General features: G+C 36.3%; 1 pseudogene; it reads right to left on the bottom strand.

The window, feature by feature from the left end:
• Nucleotides 1-15,027: 15,027 nt before the first annotated feature.
• Nucleotides 15,028-15,998, bottom strand: LOC147367708 (olfactory receptor 13D1-like; annotated as a pseudogene).
• Nucleotides 15,999-18,799: the final 2,801 nt, after the last annotated feature.

Here is an 18,799-nt window from a genome sequence, read left to right as displayed (position 1 = left end):
GGCTTCAGTTCAGTTCAGTTCAGTCTCTCAGTCATGTCCGACTCTTTGAGACCCCATGAATCGCAGCACGCCAGGCCTCCCTGTTCATCACCAATTCCCGGAGTTCACTCAGACTCATGTCCATCGAGTCAGTGATGCCATCCAGCCATCTCATCTTCTGTCGTCCCCTTCTCCTCCTGCCCCCAATCCCTCCCAGTGTCAGAGTCTTTTCCAATGAGTCAACTCCTCACACGAGGTGTCCAAAGTACTAGAGTTTCAGCTTTAGCATCATTCCTTTCAAAGAAATCCCAGGGTTGATCTCCTTCAGAATGGACTGGTTGGATCTCTTTGCAGTCCAAGGAACTTTCAAGAGTCTTCTCCAACACCACAGTAATTCAAAGAAGATGTGACCTTAAATTATATTCTTAGGAAACTGAATTCCAAATTCTATATCTTTCACATGCTGTGGACAAGAGGGCTGCACTACTTTTCAGAATCTAGGTTTACTCATCTATAATCACAAGCTTATTCATAGATTCCATGAGTGAATCCAGAGATATGATATAATGAAAGCTCTTCGGAAGCTAAATGTAATATTCAACATTAATTCATTCAACATATGTGTAGCAATGGCTTTTTGTGCCACAGAATATAATAAGGATCAGTGGGGAGCAAATGAAGTCATTACAGCATCTATTTTTCTCAAGACTGAAGGAGAATTCTTCATACAAATATTTTAGTATATGTTAAACAACTTACTGTTTTCTTTCATATGACTTTACAATTTTGAACCTTACAAGGCATTTTCCTAAGCTCCTGACTTTTCATTTTAGAAACAGAGAAAGCAATTCTGAGTGAAGGTAAATTACTTACTCAGAGTGAAGGTAAATTACTTACTCTGTTCTTGCCTAATTAATTATGTGTAGGAAGCAAGTGTTGACTGGCTTTAAAGGTCACTCTCTTTCCAAACACTGTGTTATCTCAGATAGGGGAAGTGTGCTGTGTTAATTTTATTGGTTTTAATGGCAATTGGAGAGAGGCTAAATTAAGTAAAACTTGGAATCCAAACAGAATAACGGGCATATGAATAATATGACAACCACAGATTTATTTGATCCAATGAGCCAAATTCCTCCTATAAATTATATAGCACTTAGTACAAAGTAGGAATAAATGGAATACATGCTTTTTTCCCTGGAACATTTGTGTTATACAAAGTTAGTAGAGTAATCCAGGTCAGTAGTAATCAAAATGAGGGATAAAGGGCCTATGGTGGACTTTTGCTTCTACATAATTTACTCTCCGGTGTCAAAGTTAACTCTGGAGCTCAGGGGCATTTGATTAAGAGGTACTGATTTTGTTATCCTGTCCCAAGGAGCTTCCAGAAAGCGTTCATGGAAGAGGTGGTTTGTGTTTATTCATACTACAAGTTTAGATATAGGTATCATATTGTTTGTCATAATTTGAATCAGTACTTATTTTGAATATAATCATTTAGGTGATATGGTATCTCAGGTATTTTTAAAAGCTTTTAAAAACATATTTTTAAATATGGTGGTCATAGCAACAGCTAAAGATGCTGAAATGATTGCATTGCAGTTCCATTCATTTAGGACAGATTAATATTTTTGACAGGTTATAGGTCTAATACTAGCGTTCAGATTGCTTAGATCTTGAAGAAAATATCAGATAACACCTGTTTTTCAATAATGTCTCTAAGATCACTAATTAAAGGAATCTAATGTTCTCATTCTATTTGCTGTGGGAAGGGCAGGAGAGGCAGAAGTGTTTTTGAAGAGGAAGATGTAGCAACTGCTGCTGCTGCTGCTGCTGCTTAGTCGCTTCAGTCGTGTCCGACTCTGTGTGACCCCATAGACGGCTGCCCACCAGGCTTCCCCGTCCCTGGGATTCTCCAGGCAAGAGTAGTGGAGTGGGTTGCCATTTCCTTCTCCAATGCATGAAAGTAAATAGTGAAAGTGAAGTCACTCAGTCGTGTCTGACTTTTATCGACCCCGTGGACTGCAGCCTACCAGGCTCCTCCACCGTGGGATTTTCAAGGCAAGAGTACTGGAGTAGGTTGCCATTGCCTTCTCCGAGATGTAGCAAAGAACACGGTATTTTATTTTAGAATACCTAGGTTTGAAAATGATTTGGAATATTTTTTTCTCTTCTTTAAATGCAGTCAAATCATACCTCAGATCTTTGATGTGAAAATTACCCATCAATGGTCTAAAATATAGCATGGAACATTATGACAATAAATGATGAAAACTTGAAAGATGAGAAATTAGATGTATCCAGTTAAGCATATAAAATTGGTATCTTACCGAAATCTGAGAAACAGTATTTACAGCAGGTGAATATGGAACATTTTATCATTTATGTACCTCTGAGCCTGAGGAATGGTTTCTTTTCCTTGGTTTGAGATCAGTCTTCTTCCTTAATTGCAGATTGGTTTTGCAGACTCAAAAAATGCTTTCAGTTTTATGTATAATATTCAGGATAAAGAGAGGAGATATTGGTAAGCATTAGATAATAATCAGGGTGCTATAATTACTTTCTTCAAGTTTTGACTTATCAGTAGATTATTCCTCAGGTAAAACTGATAGATGAATCTATTAAAAATATTTTTCCTCTGAAGTCCAGAGTTTCTAGTTTAAGCTTAGGAAAAAATATGTAAAATAACTCAGAGATTCTTGGGGACTTTGTGGTTGTCTAACTGCTTTTCTACATTTTGAACTCCATAAACATCCTCTGAAAGACCAGCCATTAGCTTTCCAAGGCAATTTATAAGCTTTTTGTGGCAAGTCAGGGAGGGGTTCAATATTTGAAAGAAAATGAAATTAAGAATGTAAACATGGAGGATTAAAAACTTTCCCGAACTCCAGGGGGAACGGAGTTAGATCCAATTATATCATATAATTAGCATGTTCTTGTTGTAATGCAACTCAAATATGAAACATGTATCACTGTCTACATTACCACAACATTTGAAGATTTTAAGACCCAAACAGAAAAAAAGTCATTAAATAAGTATTAATGATTTGGTGGCAGAGGGGTGGTATCATTTGAAAACTTACATTGTTTTCATTTGCCTAGTGCTTTCAAATATCAAATGTGTTTCTTAGAATACTATAGTGAGTTAGTCGAATTATTCCTACTGCACAAATGTAGAGGCTCAGACTCTGAAAGTTGAAGTATTTTGCTCAAAGTTGTTCAGCCATTATATGAGAAGGTAAAAATGATCTCAAATTCAGCTTTTGTGACTTTAGTCCCTGCAGTCTCTCTGTAACATTGCCCCATCTAGCACTGATAAGAGCTTTGAAATGAACTTCTAGAATTTTGCATCCCCACTCTGCAATGGATGCAGGAAAGTTAGTAGAGAAGAATGTAAACAACTGAAACTGACAATTAAATGTCAATAAAAAGTTAAAACTGAACTTCCTCCCCCTCTAGATCCAAGTCAAAGCTGAAACATATGGAAGAATGTAACCTTTTATTAAAAACAATCTCTCTTTGATTTTAATAACAAAGATTGTACTCAGACTCAACCTTTGTCCCAGAAATGATTTTGCCTTTCTCAATCACTTCCTGGTAAAGCTGTTTAAGATAAGCCTACTTTTTCAAGTTGGTAATTTCTTTTTAATGTTCTAAATATTTTTTTTTCTAAATTTAGTTCACTTCAAATGCTATAAATTGTTTTCCTTGGGCATCTGACACTTAATACCAAAGAATAATAAATAACACAAAATCGAGTGTCAAGAGAAGAGCATTTCTCTATATATTTTTCATGTATTTAACTTTCTGATCCTAATTACAATTTTAAGAGATACATGCTTTTACTATCTTCATTTTAAAGATTTGGAAATTGAGGAAATAAATAGTATTCATTGCTTGAGATACACACACACACACACACACACACGCACGCACATATATATGAAACAAATTTTCCTAAAGGGACAAGATATATTTGATGGCAGAAAACTTTCTATTTAACTTTTCTGTATAACAACATGGTGGAAATTCAGAATATATACTTGTTAACCAGTGGACAATATACCGTATACATTTAGTTCTTAAAATACTGTGTATAGTTTGTATATTATGAACTTATATCTTGCTTTAATATTTACAGCAACTGAAGTAGTAATTTCTAGTAAAAGACCACCAAAGAATTAAGGGATGTTGGAAAGAAGAAGGACTTGAACTCCCTTTCTCCAACATCTTTTGCTGTGTATTCAATCTGAAAAACTCAAAATCTATATATTTTATGTGCTATTCTGCATTTTTATTGACAAGGAATTGACATATAACATTGTATAAGTTTGAGATGTGCAATGTGTTGATTTGATACACTTATTTATTAATAATGCAATAGAATACTACCATAACATTAGCTAACATTTTTATCACATCATATAATTATTTTTTGATGGTAAGAACTTTTAAGATCTAGTCTTTTATAAACTTTTATGTGTATAAGATAGTTTTGTTAACTATAATAAAAATGCTATACATTAGATTCCCAGAATGTATTCGTCTTATAACTGTAAGTTTATACACTTAGACCAGCATCTCCCCATTCCCTTACTCCATAGCCTCTGTTAACCACCATTCTACTTTCTGTTTCTGTAAACTCAGCACTTTTAGATTCCACATGTAAATGATATCAGATACTTACTTTGTCATTCTTTGTCTGACATCTCACTTACCATAATTCTCTCAGAGTCCTCCATCCGTGTTGTTTCAAAAGGCAGGATTTCCTTCTTTCTCATATCTGATTATTGTTTCATTGTTTGTATATACCATAATTTCTTTATCATTCACCACTTTGACAGACACCTAGATTGCTACCATACCTTGGCTATTGTGAATAATGCTATAATAAACAAGCAAGTGCAGGTATCTTTCTGATATCCTGCTTTCATTTTCTTTGGATGTATACCCAGGAGTGGGCTTTGTAGATCATATGGTAGTTTTATTTTTAATTTTTTGAGAGATTTTCATACTATTTTCCTGGTTGCTGAAGCAATTTATATTTCCACTGACAGTGCACAGGCCTTTCTTTTTCTCCAAATCCTTACCAACACTTGCTTGCTCTTGTCTTTCTGATAACAGCCATTCTGACTAATGTGAAGTGCTCTCTGATAATGGTTTTGATTTGCATTTCCTTGAAAATTAACAGTGTTGAGCATCTTTTCATGTACTTGTTGGTCAGTTGTATATCATCTTTGGACAATGTTCAATTCCTCTGCCCATTTTTTAATTGGACTGTTTACTTTTTGTTATTGAGTTGTATGATTTCTTTATATATTTTGGATATTAACCACTTTTCTGGTACATTGTTGTATATATATCATACATAGGTTGTATTGTATTCTGTTGTTCCTTTTGCTGTGCAGAAGCCTTTTAGTTTGATGTAGTCCCACTTGTTCATTTTTGCTTTTATTCTTTGTGCTCTTGGTGTCATATGCAAACCTGATTGCCAGAACCAATGTCAAGAAAATTTTTCCTTATGTTTTCTTCTAGGATTTTATAATTTCAGGTATTATATTTAAGTCTTTAATTTATTTTGAGTTAATTTTGTGTGGTGTTGGATAAGGTTACAATTTCCTTTTATTGCATATAGCTTTCCAGTTTTCTGACAGAGTTTATTGAAGAGACTATACTTTTCTAATGGAGTATTTTTGGCTCCCTTGTCAAATATATTTTGACTGTATACGTGGGGGTCATTTCTGGGCTCTTTCTTTTGTTCCATTGGTCTGTGTGTCTATTTTTATACCAGTACCATGCTCTTTTGATTACTAGAGTTTTGTAATATAGTTTGCCCCCAGGAATGCCTTCAGTTTTGTTCTTTTGTCTCAGGATTCCTGTATTTGGGATTTTTTATGACCCCATACAAATTTCAAGATTTTTTCTAATTCTGTGAAAAATGTCATTAGAATTTTGATAGACATTGCATCGAATGTATAGCTGACTTGGGTAGTATGGATATTTTAACAATATTAATTCTTGTCATATAAAAATTGAACTATTTTTGGATTTGTGTCTTCTTCAGATCTTTGATTTCCTCAAAGTCTTATAGTTTCACTTTCATGGCTAAATTAATTCTTAAGTATTTTATTATCTTTGATGACATTGTAAATGGGATTGTTTCATTTATGCTTTTTCAGATATTTTATTGTTAGTGTATAGAAATGCACTGAATTGTATTTTTTCAAAAAGCTTATGTTGAAAGTTTAGCCCCCATTTCCCTCCTCCCCCCAATGCCTAGTACTTTAGAATGTGTCTGCACTTAGAGAAATGGCCTTTAAAAAGGTGGTTAAATTAAAATGAGGCCATTAGTGTAGGTCCTTATACAATCTGAGTTGTGTCATTATAAGAAAAGAACATTTGGATGCACACAGATACACCAGTGATGCTCACCCACAGAGGAAAAGACATAATGAGAAGGTGAATATCTGTAAGTTAAGGAAAGGCATTAGGAGAAATCAAACCCACCAACATTTTAGACTTCAAACTTCCAGAACTGTGAGCAAATAAATTTGTTTTTTTTTTTAAGACATCCAATCTGTAATATTTTGTTATGGCAGCCTTATAAAACTAGTTTAACCTCTTTTTCAGCATTGTTAATAGAGGAAAATGATAGAATGAGAAAGGCTAGAGGTCTTTTCAAAAAAATTGAAGATACCAAGGGAACATTTCATGGAAAGATGGGCACAATAAAGGACAGAAATGGCAATGACCTAACAGAAGCAGAAGAGATTAAGGAGATATGGCAAGAATACACAGAATTGTACAAAAAAATCTTAATGACCTGGATAACCACAATGGTGTGGTCATTCACTTGGAGCCAGACATCCTGGAGTGTGAAGTCAAGTGGGCCTTAGGAAGCATTATGATGACCATAACTAGTGGAAGTGATGGAATTACCACTGAGCTATTTCAAATCCTAAAAGATAATGCTGTTAAAGAGCTGCACTTATTATGCCAACAAATTTGGAAAACTCAGCAATGGCCACAGGATCAGAAAAGGTCAATTTTCATTCCAATCCCAAAGGGCAATGCCAAAGAATGTTCAAACTACTGTACAATTGCACTCATTTCACATGCTATCAAGGCTGAAAATCATTCAAGTTAGGTTTCAGGAGTACATTAAATGATAACTTCCAGATGTACAAGTTGACTTTAGAAAAGGCAGAGGAACAAGAGATCAAATTGCCAACATCCTTTGGATCACAAAGAAAGCAAGAGAGTTTCAGAAAATTTCTATTTCTGCTTCATTGACAATGATAAAGCCTTTGACTATGTGGATCACAATAACCTGTGGAAAATTCTTTAAGAGATGGGAATACCAAACCACCTTACCTGCCTCCCAAGAAACCTGTGTGCAGGTCAAGAAGCAACAGTTATAATGGGACATGGAATAATAGACTGGCTCAAAATTGGGAAAGGAATATGTCAGGGCTGTATATTTTTATTCTGCTTATTTAACTTACATGCAGAATACATTGTGACAAATGCAGAGCTGGATGAATCACAAGCTGGAGTTAAGATTATTGGGATAAATGTCAACAACCTCAAATATGTAGAAGATGCCACTCTAATGGCAGAAAGTGAAAAGAAACTAAAGAGCCTCTTGATGAAGGTGAAGGAGGAGAGTGAAAAAGCTGGTTTAAAACTCAATATTCAATAGCCAAGATCATGGCATCTGATCCTATCACTTCATGGCAAATAGATGGGAAAAAAGTGGAAACAATGATAGATTTTATTTTCTTGGGCTCTAAAATCACTGCAGACAGTGACTGTAGCCACAAAATTAAAAGATGGTTGCTCCTCAGAAGAAAAATTATGACAAACCTAGACAGCATATTAAAAAGCAGAGACATCACTTTGCTGACAAAGGTCTGTATAGTCAAAACTATGTTTTTTTCCATTTGCTATGTGTGAATATAAGAGCTGGAACATAAAGAAAGCTGAGTGTCACAGAATTGATGCTTTCATAATGTGGTGCTGGAAAAGACTCTTGAGAGTCCCTTGGCCTACAAAGAGATCTAACTAGTCAATCCTGAAAGATATCAACCTTGTGTTCACTGGAAGGACTGATGCTGAAGCTGAAGCAAAGAGCCATCTTATGTGAAGAAGTGATTTATTGGAAAAGACCCTGATGCTAGGAAAGATTGAGGGTAAAGGGAGAAGGGAGTGACAGGAAGAGATGATTGGATGGCATCACTGACTCAACGGGCATAAGTTTGAGTAAACTCCAGGAGATAGTGAAGGATAGGGAAACCTGGAACACTACAGTCCATGGCATCTGGTCCCATTACTTCATAGCAAATAGATGGGGGAAGAATGGAAGCAGTGGCAAACTTGGTTTTCTTGGGCTCCAAAATCACTGCAGATGGTGATTGCAGCCATGAAATTAAAAGATGCTTACTCCTTGGAAGAAAAGCTATGACAAACTTAGCATATTAAGAAGCAGAGACATTACTTTACCAACAAAGTCCATGTAGTCAAAGCTATTGTTTTTCCAGTAGTCATGTATGGATGTGAGAGTTGGACCATAAAGAAGGCTGAGTGCCAAAGAATTGATGCTTTTGAATTGTGATGTTGAAGAAGACTCTGAGAGTCCCTTGGACTGCAAGGAGATCAAACGAGTCAATCCTAAAGGAAATCAGTCCTGAATATTCATTGGAAGGACTGATGCTGAGCCTGAAACTCCAATACTTTGGCCACCTGATGTGAAATCTGACTGATTTGAGAAGACCCTCATACTGGGAAAAATTAAAGGCAACAAGATAGGTTGGATGGCATCATTGACTCAAAGGACATGAGTTTGAGCAAGCTCTAGGAGATGGTGGAGGACAGGGAAGCCTGGTGTGCTGCAGTCCACAGTTTCGCAGAGTCAGACATGACTGAGTAACTGAACAACAAATAATCATAAGTATACATAAGTAATAGCTATCACAGTGATGAAATTAGGGCAGTTATTAATTCCAACTAGTCATATTCATTCATCTGCCTTCATTCAAAGATTAGGCTTTTACTGTCTTTGTAAGACCAGGGTATTTGTGATCTGTGGATGAGGAGATAAAAATTATCCAATTTTCAAAAGCCCTATTTCTATATGGACTCTTCCTAATCAAAGTTTGTATAGCTTTTAAAGTTTTCAGTTATCTGTCCTTGGGTCTATTATCTCCAAGTGGGTACATTTATGCAACTGAATTCACCAAGATCTGTAAGCATATGATTATGCTTTACGAGCTGTGGGTTTGATCCCTGGGTATGGGAAGATCCTCTGGAGAAGAAAATGGCAACCCGTTTCAGTTTCTTGCCTGGAGAATCCCATGGACAAAGGAACCTGGTGGGCTACAGTTCAGGAGGCTGCAAAGAGTCGGACATGACTTAAGTGACTAACACTTTCATTTTTTTTTTCTTTAGTTCGTGAAGATGTCTTAAGGCTTCTGAAAGTATTATCAGTATTAATAGCATGGTTTGGTCTGCCCAATTTGAATAAAATTTAGTAGTACACATTGTAGATAATCATTGCTTTCTCATTCTTTTATGAGAAAAAAATAATCAATGATTATTGATTATTTGGTTATTTTAATACATTTAATATTAAGATGGGATAGCATTACTTTTTCTTTTTAAATACAATGGAATGGAGGGATTGGAAGTCAATGTTAATGGTTTATCCTGTATAAGAAATAATCAATTCCTTTTAAAGTCAACACATACAATGCCTCTGTATTAAACAGATATTGGAACAGATTACAATAAATAAAAATATTTGTGAACAAAGTGAGAAGCAGTGTTTAGACATATTAGTAAAGAAGAAGACAGATTAGTAAAATCCAGGAGAGAAATCAGGACTAAAGCTATATATCTAAAAGTCCTTTGCACAGAGATGGAAATTGAGTCCTAAGTGTAGATGATATGAGTTTTAGGACAAATATGTATAAGATGATTGGTTTTCTATAATTGATCAGAGTTGTGGTGTAGGGAAAGAACAGTATACTTGGGATCTGGAGAAAAGAATTCAAATTTGGTTTTCATATAAATCCTGAGTGGTATTGCTGCTGCTGCTGCTGCTGCTAAGTCGCTTCAGTCATGTCCACCTCTGTGTGACCCCATAGACGGCAGCCCACCAGGCTCCCCTGTCCCTGGGATTCTCCAGGCAAGAACACTGGAGTGGGTTGCCGTTTCCTTTTCCAATGCATGAAAGTGAAAAGTGAAAGTGAAATCGCTCAGTTGTGCCCAACTCTCAGCGACCCCATGGACTGCAGCCTACCAGGTTCCTCCGTCCATGGGATTTTCCAGGCAAGAGTACTGGAGTGGGGTGCCGTTGCCTTCTCCGTGAGTGGTATTAGGTTATGTTTAAACATTAGAATCTAATTTTCTCTTCTATGAAATAGACATAGTTTATTTAATATACTTATAATAATGATTATTTTAAAGTTCTTTTTTGCACATCCAAAAGACCACCTGTCTGTCATCTAATATGTGAGATTTATTACTTTGATACAATCAGGGATTATTTGATACAGTAAGTTTCTGATCTTTATTCTGGCTAGATTCTGACTTCAGTCAGTCTAAATCTACTCGTGATTTCAACTGTATTGGGCAACGCCTATTACTGTATTGTAAGGCTAGACCTATTTACTCTGGCTACTTAGGGACATAAACATAAAATACCCCAAGATCTCTCTTCCTCTCTTTTGCTGTCTGTCTTTTCTTTTTGTCTCACATTATCTACCTCTCTTTCTCAGCTTTACGCCATTGCCACCCACACTGGAATATACAAAAAATATTTCTTTTGCAGGGAACAGATAGGTGGGGAGGAGTTACATTTCTGTTTCTAACCAAGAAGGAGTAAGGGGACCATATTTGCCCTTACTAAAGCACTAAAAATACCACCCCCCCCCGCCCCCGCTAAAACATGAAATACCATTTTTTCGGATGTTTGAACATCAAGCAAGTGATCTCTGGGAGATGAGAAATTAATGAAGTGAGCCCTATAATTTCCCCAGCTTACCTCCTTGAGTGAGTTTCCAGGTAATAAAATAAGGAGAGGGAACCCATCTGAAAAGGGTTTAGGGGATGGAGTTGAGAGGCCAGGGAAAACAAGGCAGCTGGTTTTCAAGTCAAAATCCAGAGAAGAGGAAGCAGCAGAAGAAAGGAACTCTGGAGATCTAAAGCGACAGCCCTGCACTTTCAAATGAGTACTTATCACTGCAAGTATATTAAGAAACTACCTGGGTCCTGGGAAAGGATCATCCAAGAAGATTGCAGGGAATGATTTTAAGAGGTCACATAAGGTTGAAAATAAAACCAACACATTATACACCTAAAAAAAGCCACTTTGTACAACCTAAATAGTTGTACTTTTTAGTTGTTCAGTCGTGTCTGACTCTTTGCGACCCCATGGACTGTAGCATGCCAGGCCTCCCTGTCCATCACCACCTCCCGGAGTTTACCTAAATACTTAATAAAGCTGAAAAAAGAAAGTAGATGTTTAATAAAAACACAAACATAGCACTGATATAATTACTGGATACAACATTTAAAAGTTATTCTGACTATATCTCATAAGTTAAAAAGGTAGAGAAAAACTCGAGCATGTCATTTGAGATACAAAAGATGATATTTAAAGATATAGCACATATCTTAAAAAGATAATTAATTATATCTAGGAATGAAGGCTATATCTAATACAAATATATCTACCATACTTTGGGCGGGATCAAAATAATTGGACACTGCTGAAGGAAAGAGAACTTGAAATCAGGGCAATAGTAACTCTTTATTTTTTAAAGTTCATTTATTTATTTTTAATTAATTTATTTATTTTAATTGGGAGCTAATTACTTTACAGTATTGTAGTGGTTTTTGCCATACACTGACATGAATCAGCCATGGGTGTACATGTGTTCCCCATCCTGAAACCCCCTCCCACCTCCCTCCCTGTCCTATCCCTCAGGGTCATCCCAGTGCACCAGCCCTGAGCACTGTCTTGTGCATCGAACCTGGACTGGCGATCTGTTTCATATATGGTAATATACATGTTTCAATGCCATTCTCTCAAATCATCCCACCCTCGCCTTCTCCCACAGAGTCCAAAAGTCTGTTCTCTACATCTGTGTCTCTTTTCCTGTCTCGCATATAGGGTTATCGTTACCAGCTTTCTAAATTCCATATATATGCATTAATATACTGTATTGGTGTTTTTCTTTCTGACTTACTTCACTCTGTATGCTGCTGCTGCTAAGTCACTTCAGTCATGTCCGACTCTGTGCGACCCCATAGACCGCAGCCCACCAGGCTTCCCCATCCCTGGGATTCTCCAGGCAAGGACACTGAAGTGGGTTGCCATTGCTTTCTCCAATGCATGAAAGTGAAAAGTGAAAGTGAAGTCGCACACTCATGTCTGACTCTCAGTGACCCCATAGACTGCAGCCTACCAGGCTCCTCCATCCATGGGATTTTCCAGGCAAGAGTACTGGAGTGGGGTGCCATTGCCTTCTCCTCACTCTGTATAATAGGCTCCAATTTCATCCACCTCATTCAAATGCATCCACTGATTCAAATGCATTCTTTTTAATAGCTGAGTAATATTCCTTTGTGTATATGTACCACAGCTTTCTTATCTATTCATCTGCTGATGGACATTTAGGTTGCTTCCATGTCCTGGCTATTGTAAACAGTGCTGCGATGAACACTGGGGTACATGTGTCTTTTTCAATTCTGGTTTCCTCGGTGTGTATACCCAGCAGTGAGATTGTTGGGTCATATGGCAGTTCTATTTCCAGTTTTTTAAGGAATCTCCACACTATTCTCCATGGAGGCTGTACTAGTTTGCATTCCCACCAACAGTGTAAGAGGGTTCCCTTTTTGCCACATCCTCTCCAGCATTTACTGTTTGTAGACTTTTTGATAGCAGCCATTCTGACTGGCATGAAATGGTACCTCACTGTGGTTTTAATTTGCATTTCTCTGATAATGAGTGATGTTGAGCATATTTTCATAAATGCAGGATAATTATTTTACAATATTGTGATGGTTTTTGCCGTACATCAACATGAATTGGCCACAGGTATACAATAGTAACTCTTTAAAATAAAGTGAATGAAACAAAGAGAAAATAAGACTGAAAAAGTGAACAGATTGGGTGAGAAGGCTTGAAGTAGTCTGATATACATGTAATTGGAGTACAAAAAAGAAAATGCATTGACAAAAATGTATTTAAAGAAATAGTGGATGGTAATTTTCTAAATTTGATGAAAAAATAAATACACAGTCACAAGAATATCAATAATCAGAAGAATGAGAAACAGGAAGAAAACCACACCAAGGTTAAGATTTTTGCCAGCACCATTCTTGACATTAGCCTTGGTTCCTCTTTAGTGGAAAAGTATTACACTTAGAAATCAAAATCTGGCAATAGATGTACCATTACTATTAACGTATCACTGATCCCAAGCCCTCTCAGTGGGCATATTTGGGGAATAAATGTGCTTTTTTTATGTACATGTGTACATGTAAATACATGCATATTTGCAAACATTTACATCCATTGTTGATTTCTAAATATATACCTATATCAATCTATCTCTCTCTTTCTATATGTATTTTACCCTCTATATGTATATATTGAAGGCAGTGAGCTCACATTGTCTCTAATTCTAATCCAATACCATAGAGCTTATTCTACTTTTTCCTCTTTTTGTATGTTTTATGCCTCCACTAGTAGAAACCTGGCTCTCGCTATACCTTATATGTTTACTTGTTATTTCATCCCCTGTATGTAATTTTGCTCCCATTTCTTTTGATTCACATTACCTTCTGTCACTTCACTGTCCCTATGCTAGTATCTTTCCATTTCTTCTTACAAAGTGGTAGTACTTTATTTGATCACAAGTAGAATTTTAATTTCAATATGTCCTTATAGTCAATAAATTTTAATATATGAAACTATAAAAAGCAAAATGTATATGGTGATATTTCTAAAAATGCAGTTTGGAAAGAAGTTATAGCTCACAAGAAATTAATTGTGGAACCACATTTGTTAATTACTCCCACCTCTCAGAATAATAATGTACATGCAAATCTTCTAATATATGAAACTGTAAGTCACTCAGTCATGTCCCATTCTGTATGCCCATGGACTGTGGCCCACCAGGCTCCTCTGTCTGGAATTTTTCAGGCCAGAATACTGAAGTAGGTAGCCATTCCATTCTCTAGGGAATCTTCCCAACCCAGGGATCAAACCTAGGCCTCTTGCATTGCAGGCAGATTCTTTACCATCTGAGCCACCAGGGAAGCCCCAAATGTGTGTATGTGTGTGTGTGTGTACCACATCTTCTTTATCCCTTCATCTGCTGGTGGACACAAAAGTTGCCTTCATATCTTGGCAATTGTAAATAGTGTTTTACTTTAGGTAAATTTTGGAAGGATTTTCAGAAGATATAACAAAGTGTCTTTAATTAGGTGACTACAATGTCACCTTAGGAGAGCTATCATAATGGGGGTAAAGTGGCATACAATGTTGTCCTTAGGGATGAAAGAACATGATATATTTGGTTAACTATACAGTGAATGCAGCATAGTGCATGCAGAGCAGATGGGAGAAAAACAGTGAGGGAAAGAAAAAGGAAAATATGTACCAGAAGAGCTTTGTTGGGACCAGATAAAGTCTCTGGGTAAAACAGAAACCAAAAATAAACAAAAAAAACATGAAATCAAATAGTTTTCTCAAAAAGGGGAGTGAAAAATATACGTTTTATGTGTTAAGTAAACATGTGCTCTGGATTTTTTTTTTGAGAAGCTTTATTTCAATTTTGTTTCTAAAAGTTTACTCCCACTTCTAACACTAGTTGTCCCTACATTTTTATGTTATTTTCATAAATGATAAAGTTAGATTATTACTGTAAAATTTCTTTTTGACACTTAAATTCTGTAATTTTACATATGTCCTTTATTTCCATTCTTACATTTATATTGAAAAACTTATCTCCACTATATGAGCTTATTTGGTGAAAAAGCTCAAAGATATAATTTCCTCATTCTTTCTTCCAGAACTGTTTAGCTGTCAGTTTTTTCATAGCATCATGCACCTCTGTATTTCTCAGGCTATAGATGATAGGATTGAGCATCGGTGTGACTACTCCATAGCACAGAGCAATCAGTTTGTCAGAAGCAGTATCTTTGGATTTTGGCTTTATATACATAAAGAGGATTGACCCATAAAACATAGTCACCACTGTAATGTGGGCTGAGCAGGTGGAAAAAGCCTTTTTTCTTCCTCCAGCTGAATTGATTCTTAGTACAGTAGAAAGAATGAAAATGTAGGAGATAGAAATCAACAGTAATGGAACAAACAAAAATATTACATTGCCTAACATTAGAGTAATCTCATTCAAGGAAATATCTGTGCAAGCTAGCTTGAGAAAGGCCAATATTTCACAAACAAAATGATTGATGACATTTTTCCCACAGAAGGGCAACCGTACTGCAAGAAGTGTTTGTGTCAATGAGTTGAGAAAGCCCAATCCCCATGAGAGAACTGCCATCTGAATACAAAGTGCCTTGCTCATGATGATAGGGTATCTCAAAGGGATGCAGATGGCTACATAGCGGTCATATGCCATCACTGCTAGAAGTACACACTCTGTGGATGCCATGGTGAAGGAGACAGACATCTGAACAACACATCTAGTGAAGGAGATGTTTTTTTTCTCTGATAGAAAGTGTATCATTGTTGAGGGGATAAAGGAGGATGTGTACAAAATGTCAAGAAAGGAAAGGTTACTGAGAAAGAAGTACATAGGGGTGTGAAGGCGGGAATCCAGGAGAGTGAGGATGATCAAAGTGCTGTTCCCCAGGAGGATCACCATGTACATCACCAAGAACATCATGAATAGGAGTTTTTCGGCTCTTGGATGCTCAGAAAGTCCCTGTAAAGTGAACTCAATGTCTGTCCAATTGGTTCTTTCCATTTTATTTTGTGCCTGGAGTAATTCAGAAGAGACGTGGGTTTAAGGAGTCTATACAGTATTATCATATGAAGTAAGAGATCATTGCAGGAAGGCCAATAAGCGTGTCAGTACTAGTTGCAGTGTGTTTATAGTTGTGAGTTTAGCTTTTAAAATTCCTCTTCAAAAGCTCATAAGTCGGGGGATAAAAGAGACACAATAATTACATTGGTAATTTATTAAAAATACAAACTCCTGAATCCTATTTCCTGAGATTATGATATACAAGTTATGAGTCAGGGAAGAACTATTTGCATCTTAATAAACATTTGTTATTTCAAACTCAGTTGACTCACATACATACTCTGAATATTGTTATTTTGGAGATAGCATGTTTAATCTCTTAAAAATGCTGATTTATTTGATTTTATACCTGTCAGTCATTAAGAGTAACTTAGTCTAGTATTTTACAGTTTATTAATATGCTCACACATATTACTTATTTTATCATTACTGTAATTCCCTGAGGGAAATAAAGTTCATAGAGTATCTATGTTTTAAAAGTATTTTGAAACACAGTAAGTGAACAAACTACTATTCAAATCTTCACTTTTGACTTTACATTCCCCTTTTTTTAACTGCATGTTTGTTGCCCTCCCTAAATTATGCAAGTTGACTAAGAAGTGAGAATAAGGTATCTTTTGAAATAGAGCTCTCCAGATGATTCTATTGTGAAACTGAGGAAGACAATCAGCCATCTAGTGGAATGTAAAACCAACCATCTAGTGGAATATTTACAGATTTAATATATGGATAAGTCACATGGGAAATCTTTGTAAAAAATTCTCCATCAGTGGATCTGAAGTGAGATCTATGATATGAATTTATTAACATGTTTCCAGGTGATGTAAATGCTGGTTGTATAGAAGCACATGAATAGCAAGGCCTTTTAGACCACCTCTCTCTGATATCATTGGAATATGCCACTGGTGTTTCAATTCTATGTAGGATTGTAATTGAATAGCAGACAATGCAAAACTAAACATTTTGGTGGGACTTTGAGGTGAGACTTCTCTGTAAATATATTGCAATTAGTTTTGGGTTCTTTAGATTTTAAAGAGATACAAACAACAAAATTATACTCAGGGGAGTTTGCCTTTTATTTCTGTCCATGTGAAAGTTATTCCTCTTATATTTGTTGAATTTTCAGTTAGGCTCAATATTTTCCAAAACAAGAATTAGAGATTGGCTCAAGATCTGAGTTGTGCACCATAGAGTATGGATATAATAACTTTAATTTGAAAAAATTTAACTAGTAGATATTGGTAGATGACCTTTTCTTTAAAATAAAGAAGTGAAAGACTATTATTTTCAAAACACCTCTCCAACCTCAAGACAATCTACCTAGCTTAAAAAATATCACTAGAGGAAAAAAATGATCAAATACAGAGGATCAGATTGTTAGATAGCATCATCAACTCAATGGATATGAACTTGAGCACACTCCAGGATATCTGTAAAGAGCAATATTGCATAGGAACCTGGAATATTAGGTCCCTGAATCAAGGCAAATTGGAAGTGGTCAAACAGGAGATGACAAGTGAACATCGACATTCTAGGAATCAGTGAACTAAGATGGACTGGAATGGGTGAATTTAACTCAGATGACCATTGTATCTACTACTGTGGGTCAGAATCCCTTAGAAGAAATGGAGTAGCCAGCATAGTCAACAAAAGAGTCCAAAATGCAGTATTTGGATGCAATCTCAAAAACGACAGAATGATCTCTGTTCATTTCCAAGGCAAACCATTCAATATCACAGAAATCCAAGTCTATGCCCTGACAAGTAATGCTGAAGAAGCTGAAGTTGAACAGTTATTTGAAGACCTACAAGACCTTCTAGAACTAACACCCAAAAAAGATGTCCTTTTCACTATAGGGGACTGGAATGGAAAAGTAGGAAGTCAAGAAACACCTGGAATAACAGGCAAATTTGGCCTTGGAATACAGAATGAAGCAGGGCAAAAGCTAATAGAGTTCTGCCAAGAGAACGCACTGGTCATAGCAAACACCCTCTTCCAACAACACAAGAGAAGAGTCTACACATGGACATCACTAGATGGTTGATACTGAAATTAGATTGATTATATTCTTTGCAGCCAAAGATGGAGAAGCTCTATACAGTCAGCAAAAACAAGACCGGGAGCTGACTGTGGCTCATCATGAAATCCTTATTGCCAAGTTCAGACTGAAATTGAAGAAATGGGGAAAATCACTAGACCATTCAGGTATGACCTAAATCAAATCCCTTATGATTATACAGTGGAAGTGAGAAATAGATTTAAGGGACTAGATCTGATAGACAGAGTTCCTGATGAACTATGGATGGAGGTTTGTGACACTGTAGAAGAGACAGGGATCAAGACCATCCTCAAGAAAAAGAAATGCAAAAAGGCAAAATGGTTGTTGAGGAGGCCATACAAATAGCTGTGAAAAGAAGAGAAGTGAAAAGTAAAGAAGAAAAGGAAAGACATAAGCATCTGAATGCAGAGTTCCAAAGAATAGCAGGGAGAGATAAGAAAGCCTTCCTCAGTGATTAATGCAAAGAAATAGAAGAAAACAATAGAATGGGAAAGACTAGAGATCTCTTCAAGAAAATCAGAGATACCAAGGGAACATTTCATGCAAAGATGGGCTCAATAAAGGACAGAAATGCTATGGACCTAACAGAAGCAGAAGACATTAAGAAGAAGTGGCAAGAATCCACAGAAGAACTGTACAAAAAAGATCATCACAACTCAGACAATCATGATGGTGTGGTCACTCACCTAGAGCCAGACAT

Source organism: Bos grunniens, chromosome 8 (assembly GCF_055505025.1).
Source record: "Bos grunniens cultivar Pamir isolate PY7600 chromosome 8, Bosgru_T2T1.0, whole genome shotgun sequence".
NCBI lineage: Eukaryota > Metazoa > Chordata > Mammalia > Artiodactyla > Bovidae > Bos > Bos grunniens.
Note: the sequence above shows the minus strand (reverse complement) of the source record. Positions and strands in the feature narration are given on the sequence as shown.